The following is a 26,523-nucleotide window of genomic DNA, read 5'->3' as shown; positions in this document are numbered from 1 at the left end:
GCTCCCCGCTCCCAATGAATTCATACTGCTAGCACCTCTGCTTCTTGAACACAACATGTATTCATTTTTTAAAATCCCTCCCACACACATTTCTGTCTCCTCATTTAAAATCCGTGGGGGAGGGGAAACCCTTGCATCTTGTAGAGAGATTTGTTTTTAATTGCACATGATAAGAGATAAAAGATCTATTTTGAGCTGTTCTTCCAACAGCATTTTAAATATGCAGCCCAAGCCATGGCCCCACCGAAGTCCCTATCTGAAAACAAAGGCACACGTTACCTTTCTTTTTTTCACCTCAGCGGCAGCCGCAGCACTTCAGATTTCAACCAGATTGTCCACAGAAAAAAGCATCCCATTAAATCCAGATTAAGCAGGCCTTTGGCCTAACAAGCAGCATCCATTTCCCTGTCCCTCCTCCTCTGTGTGGTTCGCTAGGAGGCAGGCACAGCCCTTTTCTCCTCTTCTCTCCCCTCCCTCTGTGTGTGTGTCTGCAAGGAGTTCCACAATGCTACCACATCCCATCTCCCAGCTAACGGTCTCTTAGATAGACACTGGCGGCGATCCAGAGTGAACCACAGCAATCTCCATCCTCAGCGCGCGAGAGAGAGAGAGAGAGTGGGGGAGAAAAAACAACAACAAACCAAAACCTGCTTGCAACACTGCAAGATTTCACACATGCAGAACATGCCACCAGAAAAGCCTGGGAGCAGATTCAAACCAATAGCTCTTCTGCAGGCTTTGCTTTGAGAGCTTTTCCTATTAGTGGCTCACGTGCAGGCAAAAACACACTTTAAATGAAAGGAGGCTGGCTCTGTGTGTGTGTGCGTGGGGGAAGAGAGGTGGGGGCAAGCATCAGCCACTGACGCTGGGTCATGTGAAATATATGAACCCTTGGAGCAGCGTGCAAGTATATTCATTTGGTGATCTGCTGAGCTCTGCCTTCTAACATCTGGGTTTATGACTAATGCCAAACCTGGGAAGGGAGATGAAAGATAGGCAGTATGGCGGGGTTTGTGTGTATGTGGATTTCCCTACAATGCCTAATACACACACACCCACCTTTAAATAATAATAATAGTAATCATGAGAAGAAGTGGCGGGCGAGGGGGTGGGGGAAGCAGCCTGGACTTGTTAATCTTTCAATTTCCTTTCCGGCATATGCAGTCAGGGCAAAGTTATGTCTTGAATTATGCTAGCAGCAGGAAGGAGCTATGCTGAGTCGGTGAAAATATTCCTAAGGAAAAGGAAGAGGAGGGAACAAATCAGCACAAGCCCCAAAGAAATCCTTCACTCAGGAGGTCCCGAGTCTGTTGGAAAAACAGCACGAGCCTGATTCAAAGATGCAGCAGTCTGGGGCTGTATCCTGTATACACACAGTTTTTGTACCACTTTAACTATCCTGGTATAAAAAGGTACAAGCCCCCTAGTGTGGCTACAGTGCTTAGACCAGTCTAGCTATTCTTGTATGGGAAGGGGACTAAACTATAATGGGAAAAGGCACCTTTATGCCAGTATAACTGTGCCCACACTAGGGGTTGTACCGGTATAACTATACCAGTATAAAATCACACCCCTAAGTGAAACAGTTAAATCAGTGCAAACACTGTACAAACCAGATCTAAGCTAGGGTGACCAGGTAGCAAGTATGAACAATCAGGATGGGGGGGGAGGGGGAGGAAGCGGGCTATAGGGTCCTATATAAGACAAAGCCCCTAGTATTGGGATGTCTGATTACCTTAATCTAAGCCCATGTGAAAAGTGGTCCAAACCACTACAGTTTACCTGTAGCATTTGGGGTGACTGCTATAAAACACTGGAGGGTGTTTTTCCTTTTCTTAGTAAGGGAGCTTCCACATTTGCTTCTCACCATTTCCCTTTGAGGACTGGAGTTTCTCCTGCAAGGTAACCGCTGAGCATTAGCTGTTGACGAGGATTTCACAGAAACTCTAGTGGGAAATGCTTTCCAGAAATAGCACTGGTTTGATGTGAGGAAAATATGAGAATCAGGCTTTTACAGAAATTGTCTGTATTAATTTTATATTACAGAGGTGCTGCTTGCAGCTCAGGCTGAGTTCAGTTTTGCAGTTAGAGTAGAGATTCAATTTTTGTTCTGTAGGAGAAAATAGTGTCTCCTCCCCAGCAATGACAGCCCTGGTCCTTTGAATAGTGACTGGGTTTGAACAAAGATTGATTACTATAGAATCATTCTGATTCCTATAGTGGGACTAGCCAGGAGAACTCGGTTCTATTCCCGTCTCTACTGGGTGACCATGGTCAAGTCATTTCACCACTCTGTGCCTCAGTTTCCCCATCTGTCCAATGGCAAGAAGAGTGCTGGCTTCCTTTGTTAAGCACCGATAGATCAATGGCTACAAGTACAAGCTACGTACTAGTATTATCAGAGATAACCCATTTTCACGCTCAGAAGTTGCAGCTCAGCATGGCCAGAATGGTCCCTGTTTCCAGGGCTTTGTGGTCTGGGCTTTGTGAAATGGCATAGCACATCTAGACGCAACCCATGCTCGCCCTGTGGTCTCCAAATCCAAATCTCTCTGCCCCAGGCTGCTGCTGGCACTGTTTAAATAAGTAGAAACATGATTATGCCCTCTGAGCGCTTAGGGCCAACGTGGGGAGGAGGTGGGGGTGCGGAGCCAAAAGCCGGGCATGTGACTGACCTTCCTGCTTTGGACATGGCTCCAGAGGGCAGAGCCCAGAGTAGCAGAGACAGATCAGGCAGGCACGCTCAGCCTGGCCCCTTAACACTGCAGTGTGCGAGAGAGAGTCTGTGGCTTCCATTTCTTCCTTTCCACATCCTCCCCCACAAACTTCCAAGCCAGGAGACAGGAAAAGGGGGACACTGCAAGAAAGCGGAAAGCCACCCCCGACAAGAGGTAGGAGACGACAGGCTCGCAGGGGCCAGTTCTTTCCCAGTTCGGCGTGTCCTATCTGAACACTTCTCAGCCAAGTGCACCCGTGTGCGTCGGACCTGCCCACCCATGGGAATAGAAGCTGTTGCTGAGCTCCTCAGGGAGATGGAGCGGTCCCGAAGGAGGCTGCTCCGATCACGCTGTTGAGCAGACTGAGAGGAGCAGCTGCAGTGCTTGTGGAACCATGCACGCTGGTGTGCAAAGAGCCAACGAGGCAGAGTCCGAGGTGGAGCACCCACAGCAGCACTGGCCACGTGTGGGCAAGAGGAGCGGCATTTTCAGGAGTGGTCGCCGCCTGTTTTATAAGCAGTGCAGCACCTGACCTGCTGGTGGCAGCATGCTTTCTTGCTAGACGAGATGGACCTAAATGGTAATGCCGATTAATACACCGCAGCAGTTCTCAAACTTCACTGCACTTCTAAGAACAAAAATTACTACATGACCCTGGGTGGGGGAAGAATAGGCAGAGCCCGAGCCCCGCTGCCCCAGGCGAAAGCACTCAAGGTTTGGCTTCAGCTGTGGGTCCCAGCGAGTCTAATACCGGCCCTGGCAACCTCATTAAAATGGGGTCGCGATGCACTTTGGGGTCTCGACCCAGAGTTTGAGAACCACTGATACAGCATATAACCCTGCTTTCTGTTTATGTGGCAACAGCACAAACGCCAGCTGATTTGGTCCCTTGTGCAATTGCTTTGGAAATGGATCTTCCCCGTTTTATAGTATTGTCTCCAAATTTAGCTGAAGCTGGGCCACAACGTTAAACCCATCATTTCAGGGACAGGTCAGATTCATACCCATCCTTCCACAGTTTTCACCCAGGTAGGATGAAAGGGAAGGTCCTATTTTATGGATTCTCATTGGCTGCAGCCCAAGATGGCTGAAATCTCACTAGAAAGCTGATCTCAAGACATTTTTGGCATTTGTGGTGATCGGCGGGGAACAGAAACACAGGTGCTGGAAGTAGGGGTGCTGCTGCACCCCCAGGCTTGAAGTTGTTTCAATCATATGCAGGGTTTACAGTTTGGTTCAATGGCTCTCAGCACCCCCACTACACAAACTGTTCCAGCACCCCTGACCAGAAATCTTGCCAGAATAGCTCAGGACCTGAACCGCAGCCCTCACTGGCCTTGAATCTGAATGCCATGCTAAATCTAGTTGAGCACAGAATGGGAACAAAGCATTCCCAGTCCATCTCTCCTCAAAAATCACTGGTAAGAAAGATGAATTTGTCTCAGGACATCACTCACCATGCAAGTGTCTGCTCAGGCTTGTTCCAGCACAGGAATGTGCCAGTCCAATGGACTTCACTCTCAGTTAGGCAGCTACTTCAATTAGAAAAGCCCCAAAGTAATATTGCTCACCCATTTCCCTGCATCTCAGACCAGCCTTTGACTGAAAGCCATCCCTCCACGTACATAACGAACCACACCCTGGCGGTGCATTATTCTGTTCACAGTGGGAAAGCACGGCTTTTATGTTAAAGAAACGGCAAGAGACAGTGGAAGCCTCTAATTGAAAAATGACTCAGTTCATGTACAGTAACAAAGCTTCACTGGAAGGTGAGGTTCAGTCTGCTCAGAAGTGCAATTTGCCCATTTCAGTGCAGCATGGGGGATTTTCATTATCCTGGGCTACAAAGGCCAACTCACAATGGCCCAAATCCTCTCCCCTCTGCACAGGGCTCCAAGTAAATGGGCTGGGCACTGGCCAGGCATTAAGATGGGATGCTTTCCCCCTGGCCCACACCAGAAGCGCTTATCGCTAATGCAGGGCCATCTATCTAGCTTAGGTACTTACATGGCCCCCATCACCACAGTACTTGAGCACCTCCCAGACATTAACATCTCGATCCCCACACCGCCCCTCTGAGGTAGGACAGTGCTATTACTGCCATTCTACAGATGCGGAACTAAGGCATGGAGAGACCAAGTGACTTGTCCAAGGAAGTCTGAAGCAGAGCAAGAAATTGAACCCAGGTCTTCTGAAACCCAGGCTAACAGCATAACCACTGGACCATCCTTCTTCTCTGAAATACTCCTGCATCATTCCATGCAAGTGCAACGGCTAGCTAGTGCATCCACGTAGACGTGAATCTACCGGCCATGTTGCTGCTACAGCCTCAGCCCACCATCCCCTTACGTAGACATAACACCTTCCCACAATCTGCTGAAGCCCAAATATGCGGGAAAATCACCAAAAAGACGGACATAGGAAACACAAATGCAGGAAACTTTAAGCAATGTGGGACTCACTTCTGAGCCATTTTCTGCATCTTCACTGTCATGATTCAGCATCTGTGCTTTAAATAACTGTATAGTCAGAGCAGAGATAACATCAGGTTTGTGCACAAAGGAGCAAACTTCGGGCCTAGAAATGGAGGCTGCTTCTTGCACGGCTGCCAAGGAAGAACATTCATTGCCTCTGCCTTGTGGCAAAGAGGAAGGGGGGCAGACCCAGTTGCTTTTTCTGCTAACAATGGACATGGAACTCTCTTAGCCTAAGGAGAGAGGCATTATCCCCAAACTTGCCCTACTTCACTGCAGAGCTGCTGCCTAGAACCTTCCCCAGCCTGGTCCCAACTGGCTTCCCGCTTCAGATCTAAAGAAACAGTACATGTAACCTCACAGACTGCAGGAGAGAAGTTAGGTTCCCAAGGAAGAACCAGGACCAACATTTTCACTGATTCTGTTGGCCACTGATTTTGGGTGACTTGATATTGGGGTGTTATAGAACCCAGAAACCAAGGATTCAGTTCTCTGGAAGAACAATGTTGCGGGGACAACAGTAAGTGGGAAAGGTGGGGCACACAGAAAACAGTAAAGCAGAAGGAAATAATTTGTTTTGAGGGTCAGTGTTCTTTCCCATTTCCCAGTCTCAGACAAATCAATCAGAAGGGATAGTAGAGAATAATATATAGAGTCCCCCACATAAACAGAAACAAGAGTTTTCATTTATGTAGTTCCTTTAATCCAAACATCAGCACAATATCGATTAACTGTGCTTTGCAATACCCCTGAGAGGCAGGGAAGTGTTATTCCTATGGGCAGACACAGAGAGGCCTAGTAACTTGCCCAACATTATCCCCTGAGTTAGCAGCACAGCCAAGAATTAAGCCAGGATTCATGACCCTTTATCCCAATGCTGAAACCACTAGTCTCCACCTCTTCTAATGGACATATGTATTCAAATGCAGAGTTACCCAACAATAATTCTTCCAAGTGTGACTATTCACCTTATGCTCAAACCTCTTTAAATGGCCTAGTATAATTCAAAAGCAACAGCCACAATATTTTTCTTCAAGAAGTTTCCATAGCTTCACAAGGTCTCTGGGGGCTGTCAATACCCAAACAATGAAACTACGTAACAACCGTTTAGTCTGGACTCGTCTAAGCTACAGTCACCAGGATGATTAGAAGCAGGCCGTAGCTCGTTCTTGCTCCAGCCAGTTTGTATCATGGCAGGACCTGAAAAGGGAACAGCAACCCAAATATTTAACTTTAAAATATGCAGAGGGAAGCATCTAGCAAGCAGATTCCCAGACTCAAAAACAACAACACACCCGTTGCTTGTTATTGCTTTCCGATAATAATGTTACAAAAACACACAATGGCCTCATGAGAAAGAAAAAAATGTTGACAATCATCTCCATTCTCGTTAGCAAAGATTAAAGCATCGACATGCTTTACATGGAATGTGGTGCTAGGCCTGTGGGTGCTATCCAAATGTGAGAGCCGTTATATGAGCATTCCTAGTGTTTTCAGAAGTGTAATTCCAGCCTTATAGATATTGCATATGCCAGAACTTCATTAATTAGTACGAAGGAGGTTCGACAAAATGTCACATAATGAAATAATACTTAGAGTGCTTTGCATCCATAGACTTTAAAGGACTTTGCTAAAGAGAATGTCATTATCCCTGTGTGACAGATGGTGACACTGAGGCACAAGGAGGTGAAGTGTAACTAAGTGATTTAGGAGTCTGTCACATTTTAAAAAGTGACGTAGGCATTTAGGAGCCTAAATCTCATTGAAAGTTAATGGTACTTATGCTCCCATGACCCATATCCTCTCAGCTATTTAAGTGCCTAACTCCCATTGAAATCAATGAGTTAGGCACCTAAATACCTTTGAGGCTCTAAGTCACTTTTGAAAATTGGATTTTGATGCTTTTTGAAAATGTTACACTAAGCAACTTGTCCAAGGCCAAGAGTAAGCCAGTGACAGAGGTAGGAATGGAACTGGTTTCTGCACTGCCAGGTGTCCACTGGACAATGCTGGTGCTTTCCATTAATGAATGGAATCAGACAGACAGCCCTGGAGAGCAAGGACCACTTTCAGCCCTGCTGTAAGTGGAAGCAGCTCCCACTGAAGTCAATGGACATTGCGTACGGTTACAGCCGGGCTCACTGTGCTCCTCAGCGCTCAGTTCAGTAATGACAGAAGTGTCACTGTCGCTACGTGGCAAACAAACCTCTACACTAGGAAACTAGGAACTGGACTGAGATGACCCAGTCATTACACATATGCCACCAAGGAGTTCTCAGGTCTGAACTTCCGTCAGCCGTTACTCTCGTGGGCCTGGATTTGAGCCAGCGACCAAGAGGTGAAAAGTTCCATACTCTGTAACCAAGCCAGTCCTCTCCTATCTCATTTGTGTTCAGTAATAGCCTGGAATGAATTGTCTTTCTGACATTGTTAGATACCGAGAGCCCAAAACAACCATGCAGAAACCACAGATGACTCATTCAGAAACGTGAAATGGAATCCGTCATAAACGGCACCTCATTCATGGAGCTGGATATGGACTGGATGGCCTGTAAACGATTCAGGAGTTAGAAGCTATAAAATACTGAGTGCCACAGAGCAGTGCATTTCAGGCTGGGACTATCTCCAAATTGGCTGCATTGCCCACAAGATGTTTCCAGTTAACTCTTACCCAGAAATGTTAAACTGCTGAGAAAACTATGCCTCTTTACTTCCATCCCATTCTTCCACTAGTTTCCAGGGCAATCCCTTAAGTCCTGGGAGTGCAAAGGAGGTAAGTGAGGGGAAGAGGGAGAGTTTGGCTTTGGACAAATATGCCTGCAGGGCATCAGATCAGTTTTCACAGAGACTATACAGAACGGATCCTGGGAAGCTAGAGGAGGAAGAAAGCAGACCTTGATGTTTCCAGAGAGTCAGTGTAATAAACTCTTGGTTCATTGGACTACAAAAGTGTATGCCAGCAGGATGCTGAGCGATTATCCAGGCAAATAAAGCCGAGCTGGGGTAGTGTCCATAACTTAGCTCTCTGTGAGGTAATGAGAGATGGAATATGGGCACAAGCTGGAATACTAGCTGCTCAGCACTGGGGCTTAAGACTCTAGCCCTGGGCTGCGGCCCTATGGGGTGCCCAGACCTCATGGTGGCTGGCTGTGACCCAGATTGACCTACTCAGGACCTACTACAGGTGTGCCTGGGCATCCAGGGGGACATAAAAGCAAAGAGCCCTGCAGCACAGGGGCACTAACAGAGCAGCATGGGGGATGTGGAGCCCACGCCAAAAAACTTCCCACCCTCCCGTTGGGACACAAGGGCAGTGGGAATCACAGCAGTCCTGTGGGAAGGGATGGATGCTTGCTTATTTTGAAACTTGATGTGAAGGGCTTGGACCTGCTCCATCTCATTGGGAAAGAGCAGCGGATGGCAAGCTTTGGCCCTGGCTTCCACTCTCCATGATTGCTGTGGGGTGGAAGGAGTTTGTTGGCCTCTAAATGTCCCTTCTTCATGCTGAGCAAAGCTCAGGAGTACTCCTTCATGGAGAATTGTTCATAGGCCTCACAGCTCCATTAAAGACCTTTGCCAGTCAGCCAGGGTAGCACCAGCCCCGCTCTCCTCCCGCCCCCCCAACCCATCCCCCAGTCAGGATGCTGAGAGAAGCAAGGAGCATTCTGTGTACTTCCTCCACCCTTAGAATTGGATTGCCTCTATGGCAGGGGTGGGGCAATATCACTGACTCCACCCTGCGGGGGATGGGAAGGGCACAGAATCATAGTAAAGTAGGGCTGGAAGGGACCTCCAGAGGTCTTCTACTCCAGCCCCCTGTGCTGAGGCAGGACCAAGTAAACCATAGACTATCCCTGACATGTATTTGTCTAACCTAGTCTCCAAAGCCTCCACTGATGGGGATTCCACAACCTCCCCCTGGAGGCCTAGTCCAGAGTTTAACTATACTTAGAGTTTGAAAGTTTTTCCTAATATCTAACCTAAATCTCCCTGGTTGCAAATTAATCCCATTACTTCTTGATCTACCTTCAGTGGACATAGAGAACAATCAGTCGCCATCCTCTTTATAACAGCCTTTAATATAGTTGAAGACTGGTATCAGGTCCCCCCTGGGTCTTCTTTTCTCAAGGCTAAAGTGCTCAGTTTTTTAAGCCTTTCCTCATAGGTCAGCTTTTCTAAACCTTTTCTCGTTTTTGTTGTTCTCCTCTGGGCTTGCTCCAGCTTGTCCACATCTCTCCAAAAGTGTGGTACCCAGAATAGAACACAGTACTCCAGGAAGAACTCAAAAGGAAGAACTTCCCATTCAGCATACAGCTACCTCCGTGGCAGAGGGGCACCTTAAGGCTGAATAAAGCCTTTGGAGGGGGCTTTAAATGACTCTTGATAGTTCATTGGTAGGCTGGGCACTTGTCTCCTTTGCTACAGAAAAACTGTGTAGGTAGCAAAGGCCTGAGGACAAGCTTTAGGCAACTGAGATTGTTGACCTCTTTATGAAGAACGTCAGGGATTAGAATTAACCAGTCCCAGTATAGACCACTGAATAGTCTTCTCTGTTAAGGAAAGACAGTTGTGAATGAAATAAAATTAACTAGTTGACTGCTCTTGGGTATAGAGTATTCTTCCTCCTAAGTGACACTCATATGGCACCAAACTGGTACCTGTAATCTGTAGGACTTGCCGCTACATTATTACTTAGGTCAGCAGTGACTAGCGTCACTATAATGATAATCATTTTTGTTTACTTTGCTTCTTTCTTCCAAAGTGCCCTATGTATTTTATAAGAAACCAGACAGAACAACAGTATTTTGTGTTTAAACAGTGCCTTCTATCTCAAAATTAATGTTGATCAAAAAGCTTTTCCTGCCAAAAATGGTGTGATTTTAAAAACATATTTTTTCCACAAACAGCTCTGTGCCTTTCTTTTGATATTTTAAAAAAAATCTTGAAAACATAAAATGATATTGAAATGGTAATTGAAACTTTTTCTGGTAAATAAAAAAAAATCTCAAAAGCCATTTTGATAATGTTTTAGACAATGTTTCAAAATACAAAGGTTTAAAGCAACTTTTAAAATTAAAAAAAGTTTTATGGCCCCAAGCAAGCAAACAACAGGTGAGTGTGAAACACTTGGAAATGAAAACAACATCAGCAGTTCATATATTTTTTCAAAAGTAAGTTATTTTTCAACCAAACCTACTCAAAACAGGTTACAAACACTAAACGGGTGCAATCAGTTTAAAATCTGGTCAGTTTAAAAAATGAGTTATATTCAGGCTCAACTGTTGTGGTACTCTCTAAGCCATCTCACAAATTTCTGTTATTTTACAATCACGTTTTTTCTATTGTTATATTTTTTCTCTGCCCTGTTGCAGTGTGAAAAACACACACAAACAATAGGGGAAACTGGCTGCAATGATACAGGCCAAATAGATTTATGTTTTTTAAATTGATGTTGTCCTTTTAATTAAGACTCAGACTACCTCTGTGAGGTGAGATTATTATCCAGGTTGAACAGATGGGGAAAACTGAGGCACAAAAAGATTAATTTACCTGACTAAGGTCATGTACCAAATCAAAGGCAGATTGGGGAATAGAACCCATATCTCATGACTACTAGTCCTTTGTTTTAACTCCAAAACCATTCTACCTTCTAATTAATCAATCAGTATTTAACAAAGGCTATTTAACTTCTGATAGTTTAATCTCCAATTTCTATTTCACATCTGGTTTGTTTTTTGGAGTCTTACCAGGCAATGCTTGCACACAAAGCAAGTAAACAGCAAATAAACCTTCACATAATGGAAAGTTCAAGGGAAAGATCTCTTTTGCTAGAAGATACTTTTCTGACTGATCATGTTTGCATTTAGGCCCAGTCAATCGCTTTAATAAGAAACACCCAAATTACACTTAATCCAAAAGCATTTAAAGTGGGTTTGGTATCTTATAAACAAACATTGCAACCATCATAATACCGCACTGCCAAAGCCAAGGGCTGAATGTTACTCAATTTGTTGTATAACTTGAATTTAATTGTTGTGTGTCTTACATCTCCATGAGCATGTGCTGCTCTGAATACAATTTCCTTTTCATTAATAAAGCATGTATTTGGGGGGGAAAAACAGATGACAACGATGATGATGCTCTTTCCATTCCTCTGCTATCTCTGTCGGATGTTAAACAGCAGCTAGTAAAGTTAGTCCGTCTTTAAAAATCAGCAGGTCCAGATAACTTGTAGCCAAGAGTTTAAAAAAAGAGCTGGCTGAGCAGCTCGCTCGACTGTTCATGTCGATTTTCAATAAGTCTTGGAGCACTGGGGAAGTTCCAGAAGACAGAATAGAAAGCTAATGTTGTGCTAATATTTAAAAAGGGTGAATGGGATGTCATGGGCAATTATAGGCCTGCCGGTCTGACAGGCAAGATAATGGAACGGCTTATACAGGATTTGTTTAATAAAGAATTAAAGGAGGGTAACATAATTAATGGCAATCGGCCTGAGTTTATGAAAAATAGATCCTGTCAAACTAACTTGATATCTTTTTTTGATTAGATTACAAGTTTGGTTGATAAAGATAATAGCGTTGATGTAATGTACTTTGACTTGGTACCACACAACATTTTGGTTAAAAATCTAAAATGATAGAAAATTAACATGGCACAGATTAAATGAGTTAAACGCTCATTAACATGGATCTCAAAAAGTAACTGTAAGCAGGGCACCATCATCAAGTGGATCTGTTTCCAGTGGGGTCCTGCAGGGATCAGTGGTTGGCCCTACGCTATTTAACATTTTTATCAATGGCCTAGAAGAAAACACAAAAATCATCCCTGATGAAGTCTGCAGATGACACAAAAACTGGAGGAGTGGGAAATAATTAAAAGGCCTGGTCACTAGTGCAGCACAATCTGGATCTCCTGGAAAATTGGTTGCAAGCAATTACTATGTGTTTTGATATAGCTAAATGTAAATGTAGATACTTAGGAATAAAGAATGTAGGCTGTATTTTCAGGAAGGGAGACTCTATCCTGCAAAGCAGTGACACTGAAAAAAGATTTGGGTGATGGTCGTTGGTGATCAGCTGAACATGTGCTCCCAGGGCAACACTGTAAAGGGCTAATGCAATCCTGGGATGCATAAACAGGGGAATCTCAAGCAACAGCAGCAGTGAGGTTATTTTACTTCTGTATTTGGCACTCGTGTGACCACTGTTGGAATAGTGTGTGTCCAGTTCTGGTGTCCATAGTTCAAGAAGGATGTTGATAAATTGGAGAGAGAGTTCAGAAAAGAGCCATGAGAATGATTAAAGGGTTAGAAAACATGCCTTAGAGTGACCAACTCAAAGAGCTCAATCCTATGAGCTTAACAAAGAGAAAGTTAAGGGGTTACTTGATTACAGTGCATAAGTACCTACATGGGGAACAAATATTTGATAATGGGCTCTTCAATCTAGTAGAGAAAGGTGTAACACAATCTAATGGCTGGAAGTTAAAGCTAGACAAATTCAGACTGGACATAAGGTGTACATTTTTGACAGTGAGGATAATTAACCATTGGATGGGGGAGGAGCCGGGGCTCAGGGCTTCAGTCCTGTGGGTGTGCTGGGGCTCAGGGCTTCAGCTGCAGGGCGGGAGGGGCTCAGGGCTTTAGTCCCATGGGTGGATGTGTACGTGAACTGGGGTTTTAGCCATGCAGGGCATGGCACCTGGGCTTGGGGCTTCAGCCCCGTGGCAGGTGCTGGGGCTCCTGCAGGTTTGAAAATATTTACTGAAGGGCTCCAGCTGAATGTAAGCCCTCCTTTTAGGAATGAAGGGGTATTTTACTTTCTAAGACCTAACCTGCTTGGATTGCCAACAAGGGTGCCACTTAAGGTATCTTTGCACTGCAATTACACACCTCCGTCTGGCCCATATCAGCTGTCTTGGGCTTGGGGGGTGTTTAATTGTGGCGTAGATGCTTGGGCTAGATCCTGGGCTGTAGGCCACTGCAAGGTGGAAGGGTCCCAGAGCTTGGGCTGCAGCCCAAGGCCGAACATCTGCACCACAATTAATCAGCCCCTTAGCCTGAGCCCCGTGAGCCTGAGTCAGCTGGCATGGGTCTAACTGCAGCATAGACATACTCTTAGTGGCTCTTACAGGGGTAGTTTCTTTGATCCGGACAGTTGTTCACTCAGAGCAGGCTGAGACACTAGGACATTTTTCAGATCACCAAGCCACCATCCGATAATAATAGCTTGTGACCATTACCAACCTGAGCTTCGTTCACAGATGTCATCGTTGAGTGAAATGCTCCATTATCCCATAACCAGTCCCTGAGCCATCCAGTCCCACCAATGATAAAACTCTTGACACTGAGTGGATTGACTAGAAAGTTGACCCAGTTGGATTCATAAAGTCTGATAACAGGGCAGACATTCATCACCAGATTTTAAAAATTAGGGATTAAATTCTGCCCTGAGTCACCCTCGTGTCACTCCAGAGGAAATGTGCATTGTTCGTTCAGCAGATTAATAGGAAGACTTCAGCTTTCATGCCCGAGGAAAGAGGGTCTGTGGTTGATGTTGGAGATCTGAGTTCTGTCCCCAGTTCTGCTACTATGCCTTGTATGGCCTTGGGAAGTTATACAATTGCGCATTGTTCTACAGATGGGGAAACTGAGACAGACAGAACAGTACTTCGCTACCTCCCATGTGTGTTGTGAAGCTTCATTCATTAAAGTTTGAGTGGGGAGCAAATACTTCAGTTACAATAAATAAACAAATCACCACTTGCTAGTCTGACACTTTCCACTAATCAATTTACAAAAATGGAAATTAAATTCAGACAAGCAATAACAGCCCATGCTAATGGAGATGTAAGATACACAGCAATTAAACTAAAGCTATACACACATCAAGTAATGTTCGGCCTTTGGCAGAGCAGTATTATGACTGTTGCAATGTTTATTTATAAGATTCTGAGCACATTTAAAATGTTTTCAGAGTAAGTGTAATTTGGGTGTTTGTTATTAAAGCAATTAATTGGGCCTAAATGTACATATTGTTGGTCAGAAGAACATTTTCCAGAAAACAGATTTTTTCACTGAACTTGTAATGGAATGCTGCATGGGAGTAAGTGAGGGTGGGAAAAAAATTGGTCCCTAATTTTTAACATGTAAACTGCCTGGGTGCACCTCCAGAATCCATATGCACCCATGCAAACAGCTAATTACATGCACACATTATCTTTTGTACTCACACAGATTGTAACCGAACAAACCAGTGCCATTTGGATCAACAACTCTCTCCTTTATATATATATAGAATGCACATTTGAGCCACTCCCATGGATTTCAAGGGCTTTGGATTGGCTCCACTATAAGATTCAAACTGGAAATTACACTATTTTGTGAGTGCAGTTTAGGCTTCTGTTTTTGAAAATGGGGCTCCTAATTTTTAAAACAGCAGGTCATTCCCAGCCAGTCACATCCCTCTCTTCCTCAACATACCAATCGTTTATTCCCTTCCACGACAGTGACCTTGTGCTTTGAAAATGCAGTGTTGCTAACTCTCACAATTTTATTGCAAGTCTTAGGATATTTTAGGTTTTTCTTAAAGTCACAGCTCCTGGAATCATACCAGAATGTGAGAATCTCAACTTTCATTTTAAAAAAGAAAGTTTCTTGCATTCCTGGTTGCGGATAAAAAAATTGAAAAAAGTGAAACCTAAAGACTCAAACACCAGCTGGCAAATAAGAAGAAACCTAAAATCTATTATTTTTTAAAAGCAATTGCATAATTTTGAACACCTGGAATTTTCAATAATCGCAGACTCATGGAATTGTAGAATCGTAGGACTGGAAGGGACTTTGAGAAGTAATCTAGTCCAGTCCCCTGCACTCATGGCAGAACTAAGTATTATCTAGACCATCTCTGATAGGTGTTTGTCTAACCTGCTCTTAAACATCTCCAATGATGGAGATTCCACAACCTCCCTGGGCAATTTATTCCAGTGCTTAATTACCCTGGCAGTTAGGAAGCTTTTCCTAATGTCCAACCTAAACCACCCTTGCTGCAACATAAGCCCATTGCTTCTTATCCTGTCCTCAGAGAACAATTTTTCTCCCTCCTTCTTGTAACAACCTTTTATGTACTTGAAGACTGTTATCATGTCCCCTCTCAGACTTCTCTTTTCCAGACTAAACAAACCCAATTTTTCCAATCTTTCCTCACTGGATATGTTTTCTAGACTTTTAATAATTTTTGTTGCTCTTCTCTGGACTTTCTCCAAATTGTCCACATCTTTCCTGAAATGGGGCACCCAGAACTGGACACAATACGCTAGTTGAGGCCTAATCAGCGCAGAGTGGAGCAGAAGAATTACTTCTTGTGTCTTGCTGACAACACTCCTGCTAATACATCCCAGAATGATGTTTGTTTTTTGCAACAGTGTTACTGTACACTGTAATGAAAATGGAGCATGTTTTCCTTTGTCACAGATACTTTAAGGTTGTTTATCATATTGTTTTTTTAAGCACCTTATTACCTAGTGTATAATAATCCAATTTAGAAAGCCCCATGCCAGTGTTCAGCATTTTCAAAAGACCATTTTATACTAATAGCAATCAGTGGTCAGGTGATCTTCACAAGTCATAGTTTCATGATGCACTAGTAGGTTCAGAAAGTTCAGAGGCCTGACTTTATTTAAAGTGGAGACTGAAAGAAATGGGAAACAAACAAAAGGGAGGTTGACAAAGTCAGCAGTTAATGAGGTGAAAGAGACAGTGGTTGCTTCTCTGCCAGCGAAAAGAGTTGTTAAGTAATGCTCTCTCTCCAGATTTTGCCTTGTAAACACAGAAAAAACTATTTCCAGATTGAGAAGCTGACCTGGGTGGTCCAGTTTCGAAGTGGGGCAGCAATGCTGCAGAAGAAAGATATGTGTTTTTTGCAGGGGGTTTGAAGGAGGAAGAGATGAGGATTGTTCCAGACATAGGGGGTGGCATGGAATGAAGTATGAAAACCAGTGGTAGGAGACAAAGGGGCGGCTAGGCAGAGCAACAGAAACATGAAGTGTATTCTCTATAGCTTTGCTTTACAAATCAGCAGTACTAATGTCAATTAATTACAGTGAGAAAAAGTGGAAAGGCAGCAGGTACGCGTGGTATGGAGGCAAATTTGGATCTAAAGTGACGGGCAATCCTAATGAAGGACAGTGGAGAGGTATGTGTCTCCGATGCTAACGATCCAACACAGGGGCTGAGATCAGTAACAGCACTGTTGTCTGTTGATTACATTTATAGCGTAAGTGCCTTTTTGCAGCGTTTTGAACAGCAGCAGCAACATATTACACTATTCATGCCAAGCGTCCCAAAGCACTTCACCAACTAATATAATTACAACACCAATAAATTAATGGGATCAGCCGGGGGATAAGATGAGAGCAGCGGCGGTTTGCAGTTCATATTCTGGCACTCTCTGGCCATTAGAACTGGATAACAAAGTATGTGTTGGGTCCCACCAGCATCGAGGCTCCCAGTCCAGAGAACAAGCCACCCATAAAAATAAACACAACCCAAGCTGAGATATAAAAAAAAAGGTAATTTCCCAGAGTAACACAGCCAGGGAGCTCCAGATTGAAGGACTTCAGCAATAGCTCTTCCCCCAGAGCAGTGATTCAGATTAGAGAATTAAGGGTACCTGGCTGTACAGCGACATAGCTTTGAGGTGAACTGAACTGAGTAAACACTTTGTGCATTAAAATAAAAGTGTTTTAAACACAAGGCAAAATTTAAAGGCCCCGATAACTTGGGACATCCTATTTACATACAATTCTTCCTGTAAATCACAACTGCTGTTTTTCCCCAGTTTCATCATCAGATGGCAGCATAGCTTATTGCACACTCGGTGTTTGTCTACACTTCAGTTCTGGGTCATGTTGTGGCTCTAGGTAATTGATTTCCAATTCAGTGGAGTTAATTAACATGACTGTAAATCTAATGCAGGCATACAGTGGTCACCATTAAAAAGTCACCTTCCAAAAGATGCCACATTGTTATTATGAGGGAAACGCAGAGTTGCCCTAGACTTAAAGCAGGGAATAGCTGCAGTGTCTCCAGTGCCCGGGGAGGAGAACTATTGACTAATGACTACTTTTTAAATGGCGAGCACTGTACATGGTGTCTGTGCATGTTTATTCCCAGCCATCGGGATTCCAGGCACAACAAGCTGTTCTGTAAAGCTTTGTCCGCTTCCTCCCTCTGAGATCTTACTCCTGTTTGTGTCCCGTGGAAGTTATGTCACAAACAAAACATCCACTAAAAGCAAATGGGGCCAGATTCTCAGTTGTATATCGGTGGAGGAAGTCAGTGGAGCTCCATTTAAGTCAATGGAGTTATGCTGATTTACACCAGCTGAGAATCTGACCCTTTCTGTTTTTATTCATCAGCAGAGATGCTCTTCCTCTATGACTTGAACTCTCAAGGCACAGTTAAGAATCATACTTACTGCTCATACCGGTATATGGTACTTTCCATCCATCTCAAACTACTTTGTACATTGATAACTTAAACCTTACCCCACTCCCTGAGGGGCTGTAAAGCATTAAAGTCCCTATTTTATAAAGGGGAAAGGTGAGGCACTGAGAGATAAGTGACTTGCCCAAGATCATACAAGAAGTTAATGGGGTTGCTTGGACTAGAATCCAGCTCTCCTGACCCCCATTCACCTGCTTTAACCCTAAGCCATCCATATGGCATATGCCACTAGTAATGCAGAAGCAGGTGAAGTGAAAGACAGATCCTAAGAGTTTCTGCAGAGCAGCAATGGGTTTTTATTTGGGGATCAAATAGACTGTAGAATAGATATCAGCGAAGAATTCACTGTGCCGTGGTACATCCCGTCAGTGGGCCAGCATGCAGCAATGCAGCCTTCCTGGATCCTGCTCCAGAAGCACTGGAGGCCAGGCCACACTCAGTGCCAGCCAGGTGATTTGGGAAGAGGACCCGGCCTATTGGCTGCACCTGCCCCTGCTCCTCAGAAACCCACACTGGAAGGGGAGTACATCTTTCGCTCATTTCCTAGAGATGCAGAAGAGGGACAGAAGGCTGCTGGGATCCACCTTTGGAGGCCATAAAAGACAAGGTGGGAAGCTAGGTTTTTGAGAGGGGAGCAGAGGAACAGAGGATTGCAGAGCTGGAGGTTGAAAGCTCTAGATATTTCAGATGAGCCTCAGATGAGCATCCAGTGCTGACCAGCATGCAATGAACAGCCCTAAAATAATAAACTGCTATATCCATATGATGGAGGGTAAACTATGTACCAAGGAAACAGATTTCAATGTCAGGCTTCCAAGAGACTATTTGTTAGGGCTGTGCTGTGAAATTTGAACATCTAGGAATTCAGGTTGATGCATTTTTGTAGCTAATTTTTCAGGAAAATGAACAAAACTAACCAACCAACAACGCCCCTCTGCCCCCCCCCTCTACCTCAAACCCTGTGAAACATCCCCCAGTGTGTTGGGCCCAATTTCCAGACACTTTTTATTCACTTCTACACAAAATGATGGATGAAGATCAACTTTGTAAAAAGCAGAAATGTGACTGTTCCACAGAGAGTGGTGCAAAATGGGTTATTCTAGAAAGCTACTGAAGAAAACTCATTTCTGAGCTGCCAAGTGACTCAGCACAAAGTTATATAAATCGTGGTGAAATGTTTTAAATATCCATTTTACTCACTTACTAGCAGTAGCAGCAAATAAGAAGGGTGTTTAACAAAAGATTCATTTAACCCTCCATTGATTGCTACAAGAGCATCATATTAGCTCAGAGTGCCACATATACAGATCTGACTGTGTACGTTATTTTTGTTGGGACCGGAGAACCAGCTTGCTGGAGTGCATGCCGAGAGTGACAGCTGTTTGCATGCTAATGCTAAGGGAGACGTTATACATTTGTGTACGCAGAACTTATTCCTAGAACAATTATAATGTCCGCTGGACATTTAAAAATGATCTTAATGAGCAGTCCTGTTTCAAAATGTTCTTTAAAGTAGAAATGAAAGAGAGCCAGCCAGCCAGCTGTAGGAGAATACATTTTCAATGAGTTGGTTTACTAGTGACTTTGTTTCTATTACAGCAGAGTATCATTTTACTCTTGTGGCTGTTCATACATCCTTGTGCTAATGAGGTAATGAGTAACTGGGTGCCTGTATATTATAAGATGCAGGCCCTGCTTTATTTCCTGACAATGCAATCCAAACAAATTGAAAAGCAGGTTCTAAAAATAAACATCAACAAACAGGAGCTGGGGTGGAAATAGCGGTAGGTGAATAAGGCTGGGCACCAGGAAAGATGCTGCAAACTTTGCTAGATTAAACCTCTCAGCACCCCTATGTTAGGAGGTCAGCATCGCTGTGCCCACAAAGGAACAGACACAGAGAAAGCGTGGCAAGGGCCTGACTTTCCAATTTAGGGTTGCCAGGTGTCCGGCTTTCAACTGGGAAATCTGATTGAAAAGGGGACCTGACAGTGTCTGGTCAGATCTACTGACTGGACACGCAAAGTCCGGTTACTGTGGGCAAGGGGAGGAGGGCAGGTGCCGAGTCATCACCCACGGCAGCCCCTACTCAGCTGGGGCCACCTTCTACCTGTGTCAGGCAGCTGCAGCTCCCAGCCCCGGCTCCACAGGTGAGTTCCCGGTGGGGGCAGGAGAGGGGAAAAGAAGTAAGTGATGGTGAGAGGAGTGAACGGGGGTGAGGTCCTGGGGAGGGGAAGACGGGGGGCGGGGGAGGTTCCAGCACTCCTGCTGGAATGTCCAGTTCTTAAATATTACGAAGTTGGCAACCCTAAATGTGCTGGATGCCTGCAACTCTGGCTGTCTTCAGATGATTTGTGGGTGTTCAGCCCTTCTGAAAATCAGGCTGTAAGTTCAATAAGTGAACAACAGAAGCAGAAAGAGAACTGGGAAGTCCTGAATGCCATTCTTTGACCACTAACCCATGCTGCGTCCCTCTGGAAATGAAAGCAAGTAACCTACATTTACCCCTATTGTCTGCACCTGCCCAAAGCCCCAGAGACTGCAGAGGCACACCTGCAGCATTGGGGCTAAAAAACCACCAAGCCCCAATGATTGAGAGTAGGCTCAATCCACAAACAGTGCATGGTTTGAGGGGACGGGTCTGGTTTGGTACAGTGGGTGTGAAATGTAAATACTTCCAGCACACTCATTTGTTTTTGACTTCATCAGTCTAGAGTAATGACTAGCAATAAATGGATTGCACTCTGCATAGCAGGATTGATTTGCTATTTAATAATAAGGCTAATGCTGAGCAGGTCCTTCACTGGTAATGGCATGCCTAGATATGAGCAGGCCTGATGAAAAATGCACTCAGACTACAACGATAACCGAGAGTAGTCACTCCAGAGGTCCCCATAAGGAATCTAACCCTCATCAGATGCAAATTTTGTGCTAGCAAATATTAAAACACACGTTCCATGGTATTTTGGGCCTCAAACACAGTATTTACCATACTTGGCAGGGCTATTACTTAACATGATGACAAAGCATAGAGAATGTCTCTATTTTTCCACACACGCTGTTTTTCTGAAGGTCGCGGCTAACCCGCAGTACAGTCTGAAAAGGCCTTTGGTTGCCTGCAAGTGAAGTGTGGCATTTATATTTAATTACAGTTCAGTGCTGGGAAGCAAGGAAACGCAAACTCCCGTCCTCTACTGAAGACAGAAGAGCCCAAAGCAATCGAAATACCACAAATATAAAACATCCCCCGTGAAACACTCTGCAGCCATTCACATAGATGGGTCTGTTTCTCCAAGTTACCTCTTGCCTGAGATACAAGGCATCTTGCAAGCCGCTCAGGCTGCAAGTTGAGGCTCATTTACTCTTACCCTGATGCTCAGACACTGAGCAAGGCACCCTGATCCTAGCAGTAGCATTTCAAGACATCAGCCTGTGGGCTGGAACGGTGGCCACAAGCCCCTCTGTTCCACTTGAACAAGGGAGTAGGGCCCCTGGACATACATAATTGTAGATCCCATGGCTCTGCCCCATGACTGTTCTCCACATAGGGCTCTGCCTCCGTTTGGCTAACTCTGAGGGGCGTGCCGTGGACTGCTGACGCTGTGGAGAGCCTCTGCTGGTGGAGCCCTGCACAGTGCCAGCATGCTTCAGTGGCTGTTGAGACAATACAGACCCCTGGGCATCTTGCACTGGGCAGCAGGGCCTTGGACACTTTCACCCTGGAGCAGAATTTCAGACCAAGGCTTGGCGGTGAGGTGTGTTCGACTGTGGAATGATAGCCCAGCATTGGAGTCATCTAACAAAGCACAAACGGCTGAAGAGAATCCCGCACTGGCAAGGGGTAGTAGGGATAACCCCCGGGCCTCTGATTCTGTGAGTAATACTGAGGCAACACACACACATATTAAAGGCAAGTCCACTTGAGCTCTATAGCGAGCAGCCAGCAGCAGAGCACCGTTCAGATGCAGGGCCGAAACCATGCACTCTGTAAGGAACCCCCAGCCACTTCATTCAGAGCTTTAAAACAAAAGGCTCAAACCCTTGCAGTCGAACGCGGGATGTGGCTCACTGAGATGCTCCTTCTCCTCTCTACTTATCCACCTTTCTTCCCTTGCAAATCTGTGTGGTTCCTGGACCATGCAGAAAAAGTGGGCGGAGCCAGAAGGAGGAAAGAAACCACACTAAGCGGTGCTCCCTACCAAAAACTACAGAATGTTCCGTAGGGGGCGATGTCCACAGAGGCAGCATTAGCTCTCTGCTCACAGAGCACAGCATGGGGCAGCCATCCAAAGGCTACTGGGGCACTGCATGGAAGGCAGGGGCCGAAAACCAGCTCAGAACAGGAAGTACTTCTGCAGGAGTCCCTCAGTTTGCGTCCCCTGTTTTTTTACCTCTCCCCACACATCCAGTCCACTGCTCTGTCTGCCCCATAGACTCTTTCAACCTGCACAGAGCTTGGAAGGAAGGAACACAGGTTGCAGGATGGAAGCGTTTGGGGAGGCGGTCTGTGTGCACATGGCTGGAATGCTAGCTGCAGTTGCAGCATCTCTGTAAGTTGTCCTCTTGATGAAGAGCCAGTTTAGTTTTACAAACACAGAGTCCTCATTCTATTACCCAGCATGCGGTACATGAAACACAGACCAAGAGGTGGAGCTGGTGCGGGGGAGGTGTCCTCTGTGAGCGATTCATAGGATGGGATCTGATAGGCCAATATCAGGCAACACATGTCAGGTGTTGAAAGAGCTGCGAGCAGCATGCAGTTTGCTACACACGAAGGTCGTTAACAAAGTTTGCTTTGAGAGGCCACCTCCCCTTGAAGGATTGTCTGACTTGGATATACAAATAAGAAAAAAGCCCAGCAGTTGGGGGTTTGCATGCTAAGCCAGCCACAGCAGGCTGGGAATGAGAACACTGCCTACCTCACTGTCTCTCTGTCACTAGTTTTTATAGCAGCAGCCTGCTGCTCTGGGAAGAGTAAAGCGAGAGTCAGCATAAGAGCCCTCTCCTCTGAAATCTGCAGTGTGTTTACTACACTCCATCGTTTCTCACCCAAAGAATACACTGAGCTGACCCAATTCCCTTCATAATGCATCGGCCTCACGGGAGGGGAAAATACCGTCGCATTGTTTACCCCGTTAGTCACGTTTAAATCAAACTATTTCAAAGCATCTGTTATCAAATAATGTGCCGGCGGCCAACAGTAATGGTCCAAACATTACGGCTTATAGGAGGGTTTGTTACTACAGTGTTCAGAGCTTTTGCTGTTGGACACGGTTGGCATAAGGGATGCAGTCAGAATAATACTGCAGAAGTGGCAGTTAATGGAACATTGACACATTGTTTCTATGATGCTTTTTTTTTTAAGGCACCGCTGCACCAGACTCTAGAGACTAGAGATTTATAATTATCCACAGAACAGCCAGCGAGAGTGTAAAGACAGACTCCCACTATCTTAGCGGGGCTTTGCATCAGACTGTAAGGAAGGAAGCCCAATATGCCCTCATTGTAGATTCACTTCTCGGAGTACTCACACATCTTAAGAGCCGTATTGAATATGTACTGGGTCTAATCCTACAGTCAGTTACACTGGTATATTGACCAGCAACCATGTTTACAGGTTCTAACTGTTTGATTCACTCTTAAAACCTGGAATTTTGTGTCTATCCCTTCTGAATGAAATCAAAATCCGTAATAATTCCGAATCTAAAGATGACTGGCTGTGTGACCTTTGCTTGCCTGGCTCTGTTGCAATGTGCCAGCAAACTATAAATCCCCGTCAATGAGAAATCAACCCCTTTAGTTCAAATATTTGAATTGGCACCTTTTCCACTAGGAAAGGGAATTTGCTTCTTGGCACAAAACCAAATGTCCTATATAACAACATTTCTCTCCCCTGAACCCTCCCACCCCCTGACATATCAAATAAAAGTAAAGTCTACTGCAAGGAGATTGGCAGTTAGTTCCTCGTTTTATAGATACCTTTTTATTTTTTTGTTTTGTGGGTTTTTTTAAATAGCACATATGGCTAGGGAACATAGTTTCCTCTAATGGTGCATGTGATTTCAACAAGAACTGGTGCACTGAGGTTGTTTTGAAGTACCTTTTTTTAGGTAATCTTGAAGCTGCGATGTATCACGCTCCATTACGATTTAACTGGAGCTGATGCTTATGGAACAACTGGAGTTATTCAGCTGACACAGATTGTTTTCCCTTTATTTGAAGTCATGGTTTTTCCTACCCTCGCCTCGCCCACAGAGTTATATGTAAGAGAATAATGAAAAGCATGAATGAATAGGGTAGAAATAGTTCCTGTCTAGTACCATGTGGAATTTGTAATTAAGGACATTTACATCAAAATGAAATGAAGCAGCCCAAGTATCAGAATGTAGTTCCAAAGAGAATTTAGCAAGCCACATAGAGCCTGATTCTACTCTCACACCAGTTTCAATCTGGAGTTATGCCACTGGCTTTGATGGAATTACACTAGTGAGAGAAGAGACGGTGGCCAGACTCTGATCTCTCTTATACCAGTGTGACTCCATTAGATTCAGCCGAGTTATTCTTGATTGACACCAGAATAAGTGCCAGTGGATTCTTGTCCCTGGACTGCATTCTGGTCTCGGATATGCTGGGGTATATATAGAGAAACCCCTGTTTAAATCAGTTATGCTAGATGCACACCAGTGTAACAGAGTTCAGAGGCTTCGATTCAGGACTGCATTATTCCAGCTCTCCACTAGTGGAGCCTCACTGATTTCAGTGCCGTCACACTGATGTAAAACTGAAGTAACACAGTAGTGAATCAGGCCCAGAATCCAGCTTATAGGTTTCTCTCTAAAGGCCTGACCCAAGACTCATTGACCATCCCCTCCCTCCTCCCCGAACCCCTTATCATACTATCCTCAGCAGGATTTGGATCAGGTCCTACATGCCAGCCCCTGACTCTTTGGGTCACATTGTCCATTCACTTACGTTCATGTAACTACTGAAATCAATGGAGTCCCACCAACATCACACAGGTCTACCGGAGCAGTCCATCAGGCCCTGTGTTTTACTTGATTAGGGAGAGAGGCGGCTGAGAGGAAAACTACAAATTATTCACAGAGTGACAGCTTGTAGCCAAATAAATAAATAACTACAGGAAAACCAGGTACTGCCTAATGCAAATCCCCCTCCAGCACTGACAGACCTCATGTTTCACAATTTGCTCCATCAGTTCACTTTCCATATGGAATAATTAGCAGGCAGTCTGGAAAACTTTCTACTAGGCTGCCTTGTCTGTGCTCTCCCCCTAAGGTTACCCTGCACACCAATTACAGGCATCCTGTCTGCACTCGGTGGGAACCTCGCAAGGGGAAGGGTAACCCTAATGACTCAGAGATAGGCTGCAGAGGATCGTGTTTCCCAGCTCCCTTATTTTGGAGGAGGTGGATCATCTGTGCACAATGTGTAAATGCAGGAAGACAATAATGGCAGAAGCAGGGTTAAGACTGCTCCCCAAGGAAAGGGATCCTTCCTTTGAAGGGATGGGCAACGAGTAGCAAGGCATCCAGGAATCTAGTGTGCCAGGAGAGAGGCCCTCAGCACTTTTTGATGGTTAGCTCACCAGTATCCAGGCCCCTGGAAACACTGAATACCCACTGAGCATCCAAAGGTGCCAGCATACTCACACCCATATTAACATTACATAATCTTGTTTGCAGAGGCATTCCCATGCAAGTCACACAATAAGACTCTGACATCTCGCTAGCTAGGGTCCCTTCAACACAGTGTGTGGTACTCACAATCTTTTTTATCCTGGGAGGTAGGGGAAGCCTTATTGCCCATATTTTAAGGTGGGGGAACTGAAGCACAGAGACACAAAAGTTCCAAAGGAAGCGGGTGGCAGTGCTGAGGATTGAACCCATGTCTCCTGAATCCTGGCTCCGCCTACTTCCCTTCTTTGCGCAAACTCATTAGAGTGAAGGATTCAGATTTATGACTGAGACACCATCCTTAGCTCACAGCTTTGAAACCACAGGCCTTTCGCTTTAAAAAAACGAGACGTTCAGCCACGCAAAGAGCAAGCTCCCACACAGAGATGAAGAAACTCATTTGTGTGAATCTAATCTAATCTCTTTATATGGGGATATTTAATACGTCCGGCATTGGGGTAAAAGATTCACCCCCAAGTTTTCCCCTCCCTGATCAACAGTTATATTTAAGGTTGTCAATATGGCCAGCTGTTGTGAGGAGCCATTATTGGAGCTGCAAAATCTCCAGATGAACAGCTTTCCGTCAGAAAATGCCTTCATTTGAAATCAAAACACGTCCTGAAACTGGGTTGATTTTGTGAACATTTTGTTTCGGGGATGTCATAAATATAAAGGGAAGGGTAAACCCCTTTGAAATCCCTCCTGGCCAGGGGAAAGCTCCTCTCACCTGTAAAGGGTTAAGAAGCTAAAGGTAACCTCGCTGGCACCTGACCAAAATGACCAATGAGGAGACAAGATACTTTCAAAAGCTGGGAGGAGGGAGAGAAACAAAGGGTCTGTGTGTCTGTCTATATGCTGGTCTTTACCGGGGATAGACCAGGAATGGAGTCTTAGAACTTTTAGTAAGTAATCTAGCTAGGTATGTGTTAGATTATGATTTCTTTAAATGGCTGAGAAAAGAATTGTGCTGAATAGAATAACTATTTCTGTCTGTGTATCTTTTTTGTAACTTAAGGTTTTGCCTAGAGGGGTTCTCTATGTTTTTGAATCTAATTACCCTGTAAGATATCTACCATCCTGATTTTACAGGGGGGATTTCTTTATTTCTATTTACTTCTATTTTTTATTAAAAG

At 44.7% G+C, this 26,523-nt stretch overlaps 1 protein-coding gene across 10 annotated transcripts in view; it reads right to left on the bottom strand.

The window, feature by feature from the left end:
• The window catches only part of FRMD4A (FERM domain containing 4A), a 573,140-nt gene that overhangs the window by 216,838 nt on the left and 329,779 nt on the right, over positions 1-26,523 (bottom strand). Inside the window, exon 1 of one of the 10 annotated variants that reach the window (XM_073328719.1) lies at positions 280-445. The exons of the other annotated variants lie outside the window; for them this stretch is intronic. The gene's annotated coding sequence lies outside the window, so the exon portion shown is untranslated. Of the gene's footprint in view, positions 1-279; positions 446-26,523 lie in introns of those variants that run through there. 10 annotated transcript variants of the gene reach the window in all.

This window comes from Lepidochelys kempii, chromosome 1 (assembly GCF_965140265.1).
Source record: "Lepidochelys kempii isolate rLepKem1 chromosome 1, rLepKem1.hap2, whole genome shotgun sequence".
NCBI lineage: Eukaryota > Metazoa > Chordata > Testudines > Cheloniidae > Lepidochelys > Lepidochelys kempii.
This window is presented reverse-complemented; position numbering and strand designations above follow the sequence as displayed.